Source organism: Pongo abelii, chromosome 2 (genome assembly GCF_028885655.2).
Source record: "Pongo abelii isolate AG06213 chromosome 2, NHGRI_mPonAbe1-v2.0_pri, whole genome shotgun sequence".
NCBI classification, from domain to species: Eukaryota; Metazoa; Chordata; class Mammalia; order Primates; family Hominidae; genus Pongo; species Pongo abelii.
In genome coordinates this window covers 186111629-186129188 of record NC_085928.1, presented here as the reverse complement: position 1 = coordinate 186129188, position 17560 = coordinate 186111629, and the positions used below count along the sequence as shown (strand labels likewise).

The 17560-nt window shown below is 33.3% G+C and overlaps 1 long non-coding RNA gene across 3 annotated transcripts in view; it reads right to left on the bottom strand.

Annotated features, from left to right (window-relative positions):
• LOC129058734 (uncharacterized) overlaps nucleotides 1-17560 on the bottom strand; it is a 61535-nt gene that overhangs the window by 43520 nt on the left and 455 nt on the right. The gene's annotated exons all lie outside the window — the stretch shown is intronic.

The following is a 17560-nucleotide window of genomic DNA, read 5'->3' as shown; positions in this document are numbered from 1 at the left end:
GTAAACTAGTTCAACCATTGTGGAAGTCAGTGTGGCGATTCCTCAGGGATCTAGAACTAGAAATACCATTTGACCCAGCCATCCCATCACTGGGTATATACCCAAAGGACTACAAATCATGCTGCTATAAAGACACATGCACACGTATGTTTATTGCGGCGCTATTCACAATAGCAAAGACTTGGAACCAACCCAAATGTCCAACAATGATAGACTGGATTAAGAAAATGTGGCACATATACACCATGGAATACTATGCAGCCATAAAAAATGATGAGTTCATGTTCTTTATAGGCACATGGATGAAATTGGAAATCATCATTCTCAGTAAACTTTCACAAGGACAAAAAACCAAACACTGCATGTTCTCACTCATAGATGGGAATTGAACAATGAGAACACATGGACACAGGAAGAGGAACATGACACTCTGGGGACTGTTGTGGGGTGGGGGAGGGGGGAGGGATAGCATTAGGAGATATACCTAATGCTAAATGGCGAGTTAATGGGTGCAGCACACCAGCATGGCACACATATACGTATGTAACTAACCTGCACATTGTGCACATGTACCCTAAAACTTAGAGTATAATAATAATAAAAAAATAATAATAATTAAAAAAAAGAAACAAAGTTATAAGAAAATATGTTACAAGTAACAAGAAAAAAATATCACCAATAACAAAAACTACAAACTCAAATTCCTCATAAAAATAGTATTATAAGTAACAGGAAACAACAGAAACAAGAAAACCACTACAAGTAACAAAAACTATAAACCACAATTCCTCATAAACATAGACATAGTAAACAAAATATGTAAGACATATTAGTAAATCATATCTTTAGAAAGGATAATATACTATAATCAAGTGTGGTTTATACCAGGAATGCAAGACTGGTTTAGCATTTAAAGCCCAATCACCATAATTCACCACAGTAACAGATGAATAAAAGGAAAATCACTAAGAAGAAAAGGAAAATTATTTAACTTGACAAATTTAATTTATAGAAACTTACATGTGGTCATATATTTTTCATCTAAGATCAGAAACTAGACAAAGATTTCCTCTCTGAACGCTCATATAGAAAATCATAATGGAAGTCCTAGTCAGTGCAATAAAGTCAATTTTGTTTGTTTGTTTGTTTGTTTTTTTAAAAAAAGCATTCAGATTGGAAGGGAAAAAAAATCTATCTTCAGTCAGAGAAAACATGATTGTCTATATAGATGCTCCAGAGAGTACACAAAACTTCCAAAACCAACAAAGAAATTTAACAAGATCACAAAATAAAAGGTAAATATTCAAAAGTCAATTTTATTTATATGCATCAGTTATGACATGCTGAGATTCAAAATTTTTAAAGTAGCACTTCCAATACCACCAAAAATATCAAATACTTTCAAAAACTACAAAACATTGATAAGATAAGTTCAAGAAAAGGGGTTTTAATTGTTTTAATGGAGAGGTAAACTATGTTCATGGTATGTAAGAATTGATACTGTTAAGATGTAATTTTCTTCTAAAATTGATCTATAGATAAGACACCATCTTAGTGAAAATCCCAGCAGATTTTTTTCTGATGCATCAGCAAGCTGATTCTAACATTTAAATACAAATGCAAAGGAGTTAGAATAACTCAAACAATTTGTAAAAATAAGAACCAAGTTGCAGACTCACACTACTTGATTCTAAGATGTACCCAAAACTATGGTAATAAGACACTGTGTTGTTGGTGAGAGGAACATATAGACATATATCACTGAAACAAAAAAGAGTTCAGAGACAACTGACTTGACAAAGCTGCAAAAGTAATTCAAAGATAAAAAGATAGTCTTTTATACAAATGACTCTAAAACAATTGGTCCTATAAATGCAAAACAGAAAGTAAACCTCAATAGATAGTTTATATTTTATTCAAAAATTAACTGGAAATGGACATCAACCTAAAGGTAAAATGTAAAATTATAAAATTTCAAGAATAAATCACATGCACAATGTTTCACAAATCATATTTTCGTGCTTTTCCTTCCAAAGTGTTTCAATGTGTTCACCATGTCTTTTAGTTTGTGTGTTTCCTGAGGATACGGAAACTTACTATATAAATCTCTCTTCTTCCGTTGTCATGTCTTATATAATATGTTGATACTCAACACATATTTTATACTTGGTAGATTAATTTACTGCATACTATGAATCTCACAAAAATATTCCACACTTATTTTTACAGATGTAAATTTTCTTTCAATTTAGGAATATTATGAAGTGTAAAGAAGAGGTGAGCTGTTACATTAGTGACCATTTAGCAAGAGAGTCAAAGGCAAGAAGTTAGGCGTTAGTGAAGTATAATTTTAGCTCACAGTGTGAGTGTTAATTAAATGTTACTGCTAATATTACAGCTATAACAGTATAAGCACTTGTGAAGTATAGAAACAAAGTAATTATAGGAGTAAAATTAGTGAATTAAAACAGGCAGTTAGTGAAGGATCCTGTTAACACACCATTATATTTTTAAAGAACTAAAATTGAATGTGTGAAATTAAGAATGCAATACCATTTACAATAGCCACAAAAAGAATAGAATACCTAGGAGTACAGCTAACCAGGGAGGTGAAGGATCTCTACAGTAAGAATTACAAAACACTGCTGAAAGAAATCAGAGATAACACAAACAAATGGAAACACATTCCACGCTCATGGATTGGAAGACATATTATTAAAATGGCCATGCTGCCCAAAACAATTTATACATTCAATGCTATTACTACCAAGTTATCAATGTCATTTTTTCATAGAATTAGAAAAAAAAAACTATTCTAAAATACATATAAAACCAAAAAGAGTCTGCATAGCTGGAGCAATTCTAAGCAAAAAGAACAAAGCCAGAGTCATCACATTACCATATGTCAAACTATACTGCAAGGCTCTGGTAACCAAACAGCATGGTACTGGTACAAAAACAGACACATAGACCAATGGAACAGGTTAGAGAACCCAGAAATAAAGTCACACAGACACAACTATCTGATGTTTGACAGTCAACAATGTCAAGCAATGGGGAAAGACCTCCCTATTCAACAAATAGTGCTGGGGTAACTGGCTAGTCAGCCATGCAGAATATTGAAACTGGACCCCTTCTTTTCAAAATACACAAATTTCAACTCAACATGGATTGAAGGCTTAAATGTAAGACCTAAAACAATAAAATCTCTAGAAGAAAACCTAGGAAATATTCTGGAAATTGGTCTTGAAAATGAATTAATGACTACATCTTCAATAGCAATTTCAACAAAAACAAAAATAGACAAGTAGGACCTAATTAAACTATGGAGCTTCTGTACAGCAAAAGAAACTATCAACAGAGTAAATAGACAGTCTACAGAATGAGAGAAAATGTTTGCAAAGTATGCATCTAACAAAGATCTAATATCCAGAATCTGTAAGAAACTTAAACAAGTCAACAAGCAAAAAACAAACTCCATTAAAAAAAATGAGGAAAGGTCATGAACAGACACATCTCAAAAGAAGGCATCCACCCAGCCAACAAACATGAAAAAATGTTCAATGTCACTGATGATTAGAGCAATGCAAATCAAAACCACAATAAGATAGCATCTCACACCACTCAGAATGGCTATTATTAAAAAGTGAAAAAAAAAACAGGAGAGCTTGGTGAGGTTGTGGAGAAAGAGAAATGGTTACAAACTGATGGTAGAAATGTAAATTAATTCAGCCTCTGTGAAAAACAGTTTGGAGATATCTTAAATAATACAGAACTACCATTCAACCCAGTAATTTCATTACTAGGTATAGACTTAAAGGAAAATAAATCTTTCTACCAAAAAACACAAGCACTTCTGTATTCATCGCAACACTATTTACAATAGCAAAGATATGAAATCAACCTAGGTGCTCATCAACAGTGGACTGGATAAAGAAAATGTGGTACATATACAACATGAAATACTATGCGGCCATAAAAATGAATGAGATAATGTCCTTTGTGGCAACATGAATGGGGCTGGAGGTCATTATCCAAAGTGAATTCACACAAGAACAAAAAATCAAACACCACATGTTCTTACTTATAAGTGGGAGTTAAACATCAAATGCACATGGACACAAAGTGGGGAAGAGTAGACATTGGTGCCTACTTGGTGGTGGAGTGTGGGAAGGTGGTGAGGATCAAACCACTACCTATAGAGAATTGTGCTTACTACATGGGTGATGAAATCATCTTTACACCAGACCCCAGTGACATGTAATTTACCACATAACAAACCTGCCCATGTATCCCCAAAACCTAAAATGTAAGTTGAAAAAAATAAATAAATAAATGTAGTGAGTCCAAGACAATGGAGCAAAAAATTCTTGATATTCAAGTTAACTGATATGAACTTTATAATCAAAGAGAGCTTTGAGGACAAAAGAAGAATATAATATTCAATATTGTATGTATTTGCCTTCTTATAGACAATTACTAATCATACCTATTTTTAAAAATATTCCAAGACTAGATGATTTTGCAATTTTTGAGTCAAGTTTATTTTTAAGTATTTTTGTTGTTGTTGATCTTCTTCTGATGGAATGGGTTTAATGTGCAGAATGTGGCTTCCATTTCTATTAATCTTACATGTTTGATGAAATTTAAGGAGATAATGTACAATTTGAAATAATGAACACCTCCCTAAAGTAGAAAGTAAGGTAGATCTAGAGAATTTTACCAATAGGTAAGAATTAGATGATAAAACTCAGAAAGATGTATTTGTTTTACTAACTGAATGTGAATATATGATAATTATGTAAATTATTTCTGAATTCTATTTTGTCCACTTTTTCACTGTGCATAAAAATATTTCCAGTGTCTTAATATTTCAGGTAGCAGTCAGAGTTAGGCATATCTTAGGTATGTGGAAGCAATATTTATGTTCACACTTGAAATTTGCTTGCCCTAACCTATTTGGAAATTCAATAGCCTCTCTTAAAAGTACAAGGATGCCAGTGTAAAAGCTCATTATTACTTGATGCCAAGATTAAGATCCCCTATTATATTAGTCTGTTCTCATGCTGCTATAAGGACATACAGGAGACAGGATAATTTATGAAAAAAAAAAAAAAGAGGTTTAATTGACTCACAGTTCAGCATGGACAGGGTGGCCTCAGGAAACTTACAGTCATGCTGGAGGGGAAGCAAACATGGCCTTCTTCACAAAGCAGCAGGAAGGAGAAGAATGAGAACCCAGTAAAGGGGGAAGCCCCTTATAAAACAGTCAGAGCTCATGAGAACGTATGAGAATAATCAGGGGGCAAACTACCCCCATGATTCAATTATCTCCCACCAGGTACCTCCCATGACACATGGGGATTATGGGAACTAAAATTCAAGATGAGAGTTGGGTGGAGACACAGCCAAACCATATTACCTGTACTTTAAAGTAAGACAGAATAACACTAATGATGAGGAATAACATCAATGATGAGCACTTCTCTTAGTGACATGTAGGATGTTAAAATCTACAAAATATTCCATCACTTTCTCTCCTTTGTTCATTCTCTCTGTATCATGCCCTTTCTTGCATCATTCTAAAATGAATTTGAGAAAACTATACAAATAACTGTAATACAAAATTATCATGATAAACAGTTGATGGAATGCAATAGAAGGAAAAGTAGAATAGATTTACTAATAAGAGATGGCGTAGGACTAACACATTTTAATGTGTGTCACAATGACCACAAATACTAACGAGATATCTTTTTCATCAGTGTCTGTAGGGCATGCACATCTTCCACATATTCGCTCAAAGTGAAGCTGACTGATGTGTTTGTAGGAATGATATATTCATATCATTCAATTGGCTCAGAGAAGAATAAAGGTATATGTAAAGAAGGGAGAAGGTAGGGGGAAAATCTTATAATTTTCAGTGTTTCAGACTGTCATAATTTTTTAAGAAATAAAATATTTACATCATTTTCAGGACAGCCTTTTGAAATGTTCTGAGGATTACAGAAGCCTATGAGCATTTGAAACATTTTTTGGGGAAACATGTCTTAAGATGTTATATAAACTACACAGAAATATATCTATGCATTTACAGTCAACTGATTTTCAACAAAAGGTACCAAGAAAATACATTAGAGAAAGGACAGCCTGTTCATAAATGGTGCTAGGAAAACTGGATATCCCATGTTTATTGTGTCCCTATTCACAATAGCCAAGATATGAAATCAACCTAAGTGTTCATCAATAGATGAATGGATAAAGAAAATGTATATTTACACAACTGATTATTACTCAGCCATAAGGAAGCATTAAATCCTGTCATTTGCAACTATTTGGATGGAACTAGAGGACATTATATTAAGTGAAATAACCTAATTATGTTAAGTGAAATAAGCCAGGCACAGTAAGAAAAATATTACATGTTCTCACTTTTATGTGGGAGCTAAAAAATTGATTTCATAAACATAGAGAGTATGATAGTCAGCAAAGGATTGGAAGGAGAGTGGAGAGGGGGATAAAGAAAAGTTTGTTAGTAGGTATAAAAGTACAGTTACACAGAAGGAATAAGATCTAGTACTCAGTAGCACAATATGGTAACCACAGTAACAATAATTTATTGTATATTTCAAAATTACTAGAAAAGTGGAATGCTAATCTTGCAAAGAAATAATAAATATTTTAGGTAATGGATATACTGATTCCCCTGATTTAACCATCACATATTGTATGCTGGTATCAAAATATCACACGTACTTTACAAATATGTGCAACTATTATGTATCTATAAAAATAAAAAATAAAATCTTAAAAGATATGAGATAAATTAAATTTAGAAATCAGTTTTAGAAGCTGGAATTCTATAAAGATCACAAATCGAACAAATACTTTGAGTCTGATCCCATCTCTAGATTATGAGCCCCTAAAGGGCAGGCATGTTATCTAATTAATCTCATGATTCCTAATCATCCTTAGCACCATGTTTTACACAATAATTTTCAGAAAAATGTTGGTTTAATTAAAAGGAAATAAGCTTTTTGTTTAGTTTAGTTTACACTTTCACAAATGCAAACTGAATACTACATACTCATATTTAAAAGTTTTTCGATTTTTCTTGAAGAGAGAAGTGCTTTTTGCAGCCTCAGTTATGGGGCCACAGGGAGAAAAATAAAAAAAAAGAACTTCAACAATTAATTACACATATGTGTGTGTGTTTGTGTCTATGTAAATGTTAAATATTTTTGTTTTACTGTACCTATGATAGCAGATAGTGCTGCTTACCTCCCCAATATCCATTCTCCCCATCTTCTAAAAGGAACTAAATATTAAATTCTTTGAGAGTCAGAAGTTGTCCAGAAAAACTACATCCCCAGAATGCCTTGCAAATTCTAGTCACCGTGCCAAATAATTCTACAAACAAGATGAAAATGTAAGCATTATGGATGAACTAATGATAGTTTTAAAAAAAAGAAGGGGGGAGTCAGCCACCATACATCTTCTGTTCTTCCCCTGCTTCTTGCCTTCTGGTGAACTTGCAGCCATGTTGCATGTTTGAAGGCAGAAGCCTCACACTAAGCATGGGGAATATCCTGAGTCCCTGACACAGGACTGGATCCACAATTGTAGACCACGTTTGTTTACCTCTGGACTTCTTTTGTGCAAAGGAGTTCCAAAAATATTTGAATAAGGGAATACAAGAGCTTGTTTATAACTCACTGCTGATTGCATCTTGTGTGTTGTATTAGTCACTTGCCCAGAAGAGAATTAGGAGTCTACAAATATATAAAAATATACAACAAATAGTTTAACAGGGGAAGGAAAAATAATAGTGTGGGGAAAAATGGATACTCACATGAGGTTAGTTCAGTGAGAAAAAAATGCTAGGCTCTATAGACTTTGCTAGAAGAGGCTTACAATTGTGAGTTTGAGTTTTATAGGATTCAGTACTCAAGTGGAAACATGATCATAGTCTTGTGATCAAAGGAAATCAATTAAAGCCTACCTCTCCCTAATATTCTGGGTCTAGAATGTAATGGGTTAAAAGGAGACTAATGACACAGAAGAATATGTTATGGAGATAGGTAGTTGTGTGTTTGGATAAGAAAATGAAATTATTCTCAGCAAAAGAGTAACTATAATGGTGATGTTCAGTTTAGGATCACACACTTTATACTATACTGTGTCAGGGAAGTGAAAACAATTCTGAAGTTACTTAGTAGTGTATGAAATCTCATTCAGCACCCAAACAATAGAGTCTAGGTTAAGGCTTTGTTGGAAACTTACTTCTAAAAGTAATTAAGTCATCATGATACCCACTTACATATTAGGGTGAGGGAACAACTTTACCTAGAAACTCATGGACTCTTCTCTACACATATGACTTTGATAATACCAAGTAAGTTTTTGTCATGAATAATTTTCAGACTTTTGAGGTATAATAAACCAACAAAACTAGTTGGGCTTTTACTAGAGGGCAGGAGGACTCTGTGAGTAATGCTTACTCTATTTTTGGAAAATTTGATAACAAAGACCTGATAAAATTCAAGTCAGAGACTTAAGAATAAATAAGAATGTATCTCTTCTCTCTGGAACCTTCTTACCTTGAAAACAAATGCCAGGGCAGACCTGAATCTAGAGACACTTTGCTGTATACACCATGTGGCTTACGATTAGGATATGTGTAGAGCTGGGTTTACCAAAGACGGAGAATAAACATTTCTCATTTTCAATGCTATTTTATCAATCTTTGAAAATAAATAGATCAATGAAAAATAGGATCTATTTCCTAGAACTTGAATGCTAATAAGAGTATATTTCCACTAGAAAAAAAAATCCTCTGGTAGATCAAGTTGAGCATTAGCTATTGCTATTGCTATTCCTCTGAGATTTCTTTCAGGAAGACCTAGTTTTATGATCAATACAATTGCTTCAAAACTTTTAATTATTTATCTTTTGGTCACGTGTCTAGACCCAGCAGTTTTTGTCTCTCCTTAGTGGGCCATAACTCCTTCCCTTGCCCCTTCCTTTTCTGTTCTCTGCTTTCCTTTTCTTTCTTTTCTTTTTCTTCCTTTTCCTTTCTATTTTTTTTTTCGTTTTTATTTCCAGACAATGCTTGATAATTTCCTAAGGTTTACAAACGATGATGGTTTATTATTCTAATTCTCCTGTACCCCCTGTTCTCTCATAGGCAAAAAGCACATGAGCAAGTGATTCCTCTCAACAATCATTTCGTTGACTAGAAAGGCTATTATTGTCAGAAGAGTTGCCAGCAAATGAAGTAAGGTAGAAAAACATATATGAGTGAAAATTTGGGTGACCCCTTTACCAGAAATTTCATATATAGATAGAATTCTAGGTTTCTGGAAAAAAGTTAAAAATCACTGTTGTTCCTGCATTTCAAAGTCCCACCTTACACATAGACTTCTATGGTTAAGAAAGATACTTGTTCCTTTTTTTCCCCTTGTTTTACTTGTTTTTACAATTTAGCATGATACATTGAATTAATTAAACTTATTTCAGTTCCAGCAGCTAATCCAAATGAGAGAAATCTTTATGAAAAAAATATGTAAAGCAATTTGTATTTGACATAGCCTCTTATTTCTGAATTCACATTTGAGTGATACCTAAGACAAGATCACTTGTGTTTTTCTCTACTTTTTAATGAGTGCTCTACACTATTTGTAGTACACAGGATTGCACTGTTATCCAATTAGGAAAGTATACAGGATACAAGGCTTATCATTATTCTGCACATAATTGAGTCATGCCATCATAGGTGTTTTATTTTCCTCAGAGATGCTTATTATCATGCATAGCTTTTGCTTTTTGGCAGAACTGAGGATGTCCTTTGCGGGTTGAACCTCAGAGTAACTTGACATCCTCATTAACCTATATGGCAACTAAGGTATTGAGCATCCTCAGACTGAAGAGTAGTCTCAAAATTTTTATTATTCCTTTTCCCCTCAATTCATTGCATACAATCTCATATTGTTGCAGATCAGAAAAAAAAATGAGCAGAAACCAAAATAAATCACTGAGATTTTTGAATGTATGTTTAGTGTATGTCTAAACAGAAATAGTAAATGCTTTTTTTCTTCTCCTAAATGAAGAGGCAGACAGCCTATCAAAGCATACCTTTAGTACTTCACATAACCATTTAGTTTTGTTATTTCAGAGAACTTGAAGCCTGAAACATATTTTAATGATTGCTAAGATTACCCATCTTATTTTATAAATGAAGTTCTGAAGGCTTAGAGAGAGTAAAAGACTCACCAAAGTTGGCAGATGAAAATTAAAGCCACAGGGTTTTGGTTTTTTTTTTAAAGCCAACTGTGTTTGATGCATGTTAAAGGATGTTTAAGTGTTTAAAATGTGAGACTATAATATAGGTTAAAGAGAGTGATCCAAATTTCATTTCTTTCCAGATTATTCTCCAGATTACTGTAATTCATCTTTCTAATATGTACATTTGAACGTGATGTTTCTCTTTTAAAATGCTTTGCTAGCTCTTCTTCACCTACATTCATGTTTCACAAATTTGGATGATCATCAGAATCCTCCAGTACCCACTACGTCATGCTCCTTATTCAGCAAAAAAGCACTTATTGTACTATACTCCTTTTTTTTTAAAGAATATATGTTTGTTCTCCCAGTGGTTCTTGAAAACCTTGACAACCACCTCTTACATATTATTACATTTCCTAAAACATATAATTGTGTTTTTCACATGGTAAACTGCTCACTGAACATGTTTTTGTTGTTGTTGTTGTTGTTTTTGAGACGGAGTGTCGCCCAGGCTGGAGTGGATGGCGCGATCTCGGCTCACTGCAACCTCCGCCCCCCAGGTTCAAGGAATTCTCCTGCCTCAGCCTCCCGAGTACCTGGGACTATAGGGGCCTGCCACCACGCCCGGCTAATTTTTGCGTATTTAGTAGAGACGGGGTTTCACCATATTGGTCAGGTTGATCCGGAACTCCTGACCTCAGGCGATCCACCCACCTTGGCCTCCCAAAGTGCTTGGATTACAGGCGTGAGACACCACACCCGGACTGAACATGTATTTTTATTGCAAGACCATCGTGGATACCAGTTTCTTCTTCCAGAATTGTGTGTTAAAAATCTCTGATTATTTTTTTCCTACCAAAATATATCATACTTCCTTTGGGCTGGAAATGTGCTCTTACAAGTCTCTTTTTCCGAGATATCCTCTATTGTTTACCCACCTACCAGACAGTGTGGAGGGGGATGCCATTCATTAGGGCCAAAAGGGGACTTGGAGTCTGTGGTAGGGAATTGGGAAATGGCCGTGGCTTTCAGGGATAAAGGTAGCCTTGAAATGAAGCTCTTGATGAACTGTTTGACTTAGGAAAAATCTTTGTAAAATCTCTTCACGACGCAAAGTGTTTAAAATATATTTTATAATTGTAGAATAGAGAAATGTGCATGGATGGGCTGGGAATGGTGGCTCATGCCTGTAATCCCAACTCTTTGGGAGATCGAGGAGGGTGGATCACCTGAGGTTAGGAGTTTGAGACCAGCCTGGTCAAAATGATGAAACCTTGTCTCTACTAAAAATAGAAAAATTAGCTGGGCATGGTGGTGTGCATCTGTAATCCCAGCTACTTGGGAGGCTGAGGGAGGAGAATCACTTGAACCTGGGAAGCGGAGGTTGCAGTGAGCCAAGATCATGCCACTGCCCCTCAGCCTGGGCAAAAGAGTGAGACTTCATCTCAAAAAAAAAAAAAAGAGAAAGAAAAAAAATTTTGCATATATGTATCTACATCTATCTCTTCATCACACCCATTGAACTTGAAGATCTGGGTGTTACAGTTTCAGAGCAGGGTTACATTTATGAAAACATAGGCCTGTCTTCAAAGCAATATTAAAGTCACTCAAATCCTTTGTTTTCATTCCTAAAGAACATTAAAATGGAATAAAGAGACATACCCCAATTTTACAAGTTCTTTATTACTTTTTTCCTCAATTTTTTAGTTGTTCCCTAAACTTACTGGAGCATCTCATTCCACAGAAACCTTCACATTCTTGCCATTGCTGATTTTTCCTATATAATTTTATTTTCTTAATGACCTTTGTCTCTACCAGAACTTCTAATTATGGCCACACCGTGTACTCACAGCAACCATAGTGCTAACCCATGAAGCTCCCAGCTGCTCAGTTCTGAAAGGAGTGAACTCTACCTTCCATGCTTACTGATTTTCTCACTATAATTAACCTATCTCCCTCCCTCTGGTTGAATTCTACAGGAGTTTAGTGTAGATGATTATACTCACATGTTAGCAATTTTATAAAATTATATACATCCATATGTAATTTACCAATTATTAGTAGTTATAATTTTAAATGTTTAGTGTACAAAATATGGCAAATAAAATATATAAATTAAACAACCTCCATTTATACTACCAGATGTTAAACACAAGTAACAGATCATTGTATCTTTTCTGATTATAGATAGCTATAGATTTCAGTATATACAACCTAATAACAGAATTTGAATCTTATTATACACATACGTTTCTCTTCCCACTTATTCTATAATGATACTTTCTATTGAAACTTTACATGCTTTCATAAAAGTGCGATTTTTAATACTTATGTTTAATCAGATGAATACACCATAATGCCTTTAAACATTCTCGAGTACGTGGACATTTAGGTGAAAAATAAATATTGAAGTGAACTTTACAAGTTTCCATTTTATAGAAAGAAAAATCTTGTTTTAGTACCTGAGGAGATTCACAACTCCTTTTGAAAACTCTTCAGAATCATCAAAGAACCAAAGATACTTTCAACTCCCCCCCTAGAAAATGTTTGTTGTAAAATGAAACTGACTTGGGTTCAGTTAAACATTCTTTTTAAGTTACCTACAGAGTAAGTCAAAGTGTCACTTGCTCTATTCTAGTGATAGAAATAGCTGTTTGTTACATTTCTAATTTTTTTAAATTAAAATTTAAGTTCAGCTGCAAATTTCTTTTTCAAATTTTGTTTTTATGATTACCGTAAGTATATGCTCATCAGCAGATATTTTAAGCTCACTGCAATCAATCAATTACTTCATCAATCTAATGCAGACAGTACTTATTTTTCATGGTAATTTTATTCAGTATTTTGCAGCCCAGACATACTAAAAATGTGTTTTTTTTAAACAAATGAAATCGGAACAGTCAGAAAGAGGCTGAATCTGATGGAATTTTTAAGTAAATGCCCACTTTGGTATGCAATTTATTTATTCAATAAGAGGGCAATTGACAAATAAAGAGAAAAACGACATGTTTTAATCATATTCTATATTCATAGCTTAGCCTTGTGACAAAAGGTACTAAACAACGTAGAATAATACTTTCCCTTCTCTGAGCCTCTAACAAAAGAAGCTTTAAAAGTTGCAGACATTAACCCTTCTGGTAACCTTGTAAAACCACACTTTGTAGTTAAAGAAGCAAAGCAACTGAGAGGTTAAAGTCATAGCGTAAAGTGCATATAACAACTTAGCAAGCATAGTCAAGATGAATCTCCTTGTTTTACTGTTATACCTATTGGATGCCTTCCTTGCAAAAGGGAAAATACTACTATTATGACCGTGATGACACTGACGGTGATGAGAAAAATGATGATCACTACTCGAACTGCTAACAATGATAATCCTCATGATAATAGTAATCAGAACAAAGGATTATCGTAATTATAAAAATTTGACGAAATTCAAAAACTTTCATCCAAAGAAATGAAAAAACAAAAATGTCATTTGAAATAAAACTTTAGGACAAAATGTGCTTTAAAAAAACTTATATTTTTAAAATTAGGTTATGTTGATTATTATCCTCAGGGTTAAATAAATGTGGGCAACAAGATATAAAATTGCATCACTCTTAGTAGGGCAATTTCATTTGTTCTATCTTTACTAATAAGTTATAATAGGGATTGATACTTTTTTCCAGAACTTTGGAAGGAGCGTATAGATTGAACTAAATGAAATTATTGTCTTTGTAGGTCAAAGGGTCAAATATCAGCAATTACATGTGATTTACTTGATAAAACTAAACCTATTTGGTTTCTCTCTTAAAACAGTTTCTTTAGGTCTTCTTCTCTTTTTCTATTTGCCTTCCCTACTAATCTCTTCAGGGCTATCTAACCTTCCCCTGAGTCTACTTATTTTTATCTTCTAAGGTATCCTTACTTCATGTTTGTAGCCAAGAGGGAAACATTTTTAACATTTCCTAGATTGTTGTTTGTTGGAATAGAAGCTCTAGGTTTCAGGTCTTCTTCCATTAAAATGGTACGTAGATAGAATTAGGGGAATGAAAATTCATCTCTATCCTTTTGGGTTTTTTTCAGCTGGGCTTGAGAATTAAATTACCAAGAGACAAATAAACAGAAGAAAAACATACAAATTTATTTATCATAAATTTTGTGTGGCATGGAAGCCTACATAAAGAAATGAAGATTCAAGACACAGAGTTGAACACATACATATTGAATTGGACAGAGTATTAAGTTGTGAGAACATAACTAAATTATGTAGTGAGGCTGAATGAAGGTAAGACTTATTTTAACAAGGTCTGTATAGAATTCTGTCAGTCTTAACTTTCTGTCCTTGATGATAAAAATGCTACATTCCTTCTAGTATAGGAAGGTCATCTTTCACATGAAAATTCCATATTTTGCTGTTAAGAAACTGAAGAAAGGTCAGAGTAATTTTCTTGTACCTGCTGTTTTCCAAGCTGCCTTTAACTCAAAATAGTCAATCTGACAAAGTAGTGTATTTTGAATGGCATGTTCTTAACTCCTTTAAAACAGAAACTACACATTAAAAAGAATCATATATAATGATCAAACTGAATTTATCCCAGGAATGCAGGATTAATTTAACATCCAAACACTAACCAATGTTGTACACTATATAAACAAAGGAACAAAAACAATATGATTGTACAGACAGGTACACAAAAAGCATGTGACAGATTCTAACACTTTTTATAATTAAAAAACAAAAAAGGACCCAATAAACTAGAAGAGAGATAAATTTCCCTACCTAATAAAGGCCATTTACAAAAAAAAAAAAAAAATTTGATGTTTTCACCTAAGATTTGAAAAAAGATAGTGATTTCTGTTCTTGCCATTGTATTCAACATTGTATTAGAGCTTCCAGCCTCAGCAATTAAGCAAGAAAAGTAAATAAAAGCCATCAGGTTGGAAAGGAAGAAGTAAAATGATCTCTCTTTACAGATGGCATAATGATGTATATAGAAAATAATAATCAACCCACTGAAAATATTAGAACTAATAAATGTGTTCAGAAAGATCACTGCCTCAAAGTAAATATCTAAAAAATTAGTTGTATTTTTGTATACCAACAATAAAAAATTTGATAAAATTAAGAAAACAATTGTTTTATTTGCATAAAATAGAATAAAATATCTAAGAATAAATTTAACAAAGAAGTGTAAGACTTGTACACTGAAAACTATAAAACATTTTTGAAAGAGATTAAATAACACCTAAACAAATGGAAAGACATCACATGTTCATAGATGGAAATACTTAATTTTGTTAAGATGACAATAGTTTCCAAATTAATCTATAAATTCATTGAAAATCTTATCAAATTACTATACGACTGGAATAGAGAAATTAATCAGCTGGTCCTAAAATTCATATGGAAAATCAAAATCCCAGAATAGCCAAAACAATTTTGAATATGAACAAATTTGAAGAACTCACACTTTCTTATTTCAAAGATCTATAGATAAATGACATAGAATTGAGAGTCTATTTCATACTATTATAAAAATCCATATTACGATGAATTGAATTGTTTTTCAATAAAAAAAGTTCATAAAACAATTAAATTGGCTTTTCAACAAATTGTACTGAGACAATTGGAAATTCACATGCAGAATTTTAAACTTAGATTTTGCATTAGTCCATTCCTGCACTGCTGTAAATATATGACCTGAGACTGGGTAATTTATAAAGAAAGAAACTTCAATTGACTCACAGGTCCACATGGCTGGGGAGGCCTCAGGTAACTTACAATTATAGCAGAAGGCAAGGGGGAAGCAAGGCACATCTAAAAGGCGGCAGCAGAGAGAGAGAGAACGGGGAAGCTCCAGACATTTATCAAACAACCAGATCTCATGAGAACTCACTCACTATCATGAGAAGAGCATGTGAAAACCTCCCCCATGATCCAAACACTTCCCACCAGGTTCCTCCCTCGACATGTGGGGATTAAAATTTGAAATACAATTCAAGATGAGATTTGGGTAGGAACACAGCCAAACGTCAGGTTTCTACCTCACCTCATATGTAAAAATTCACTCCAAATGGATCCAAAACCTAAGTGTATGAGCTTACACTAAAGTACACAACTCTTAGATGGAAACACAAAAGTTAATTATTGGTACTTTGAATCAGGCAATAATTACTTAGATATGAAACGGAAAGTATAAGCAGCAAAAGAACAAATAGGTAAATTGGACTTCATCAAAATTAAAATAAAAACTTTCATAATTTAAAGAACACTATAAAGAAAATGTAAAAACAACTCACAGAATGGGATAAAATATTTTCAAATCAAATACAGTTTTGCTTTATTGAATGAGGAGAATACAGTCTGAGAAATGTGTAATTAGGTGATTTTGTCCTGCAAACACAATAGAATGTACTTACACAAATCTTGATGGTATAGCCTACTACACACTTAGGCTATATGGTATAGCTTATTGCTCCTAGGCTACAAACCTGTACAGCATGCTACTGTGCTGAATACTGTAGGCAATTGTAACGCAATGATAAGTATTTATGTAACTAAACATATCTAAATGCAAGAATGGTATAGTAAAAATAAGATATAAAACATTAAAAAATGGTACACCGGTATAGGACACTTACCATGAATGGAGGTTACTGGACTGGAAATTGCTCTAGTGAGTCAGTGAGTGGGGAGTGAATAGGAAGGCCTAGGACCTTCCTATATGTTACTGTAGACTTGATAAGCACCCTACACAGGCTATACTAAGTTTATTAAACTATTTTATTTCTTCAATAATAGATTAACCCGAGGTTACCATAATTTTTTATATTATAAAATTTTTAATTTTTAAAACTTTTTGACTTCTGTAATAACACTTATCTTAAAACACAAATATATTGTATAGTTGTATGAAACAATTTCCTTCCTTGTATTTTTATTTTTTAATTTTGTTATTTTTAAAATTATTTATTTATTTTTATATTTAAACAATTTTGTGAGAAACTAAGATATTAGTACACACTTTAGCTTAGGCCTACACAAGGTCAAGATGATCAATATCATTGTTTTCCACCTCTACATCTTGTCCCACTGGAAGGTATACAGGGCAATAACACACATGAAGTTGTCATCTTCTGTGATGATAATGCCTTCTTCTGGGATACCTCCTGAAGGATACTCCTAGAGTTCTTTTACAGTAAATTTTTTTTAATAAGTAGAAGAAATACTCTCTAAAATAATGATAAAACATATAGTATAGTAAATGCATAAACCAGCAACACAGTCGTT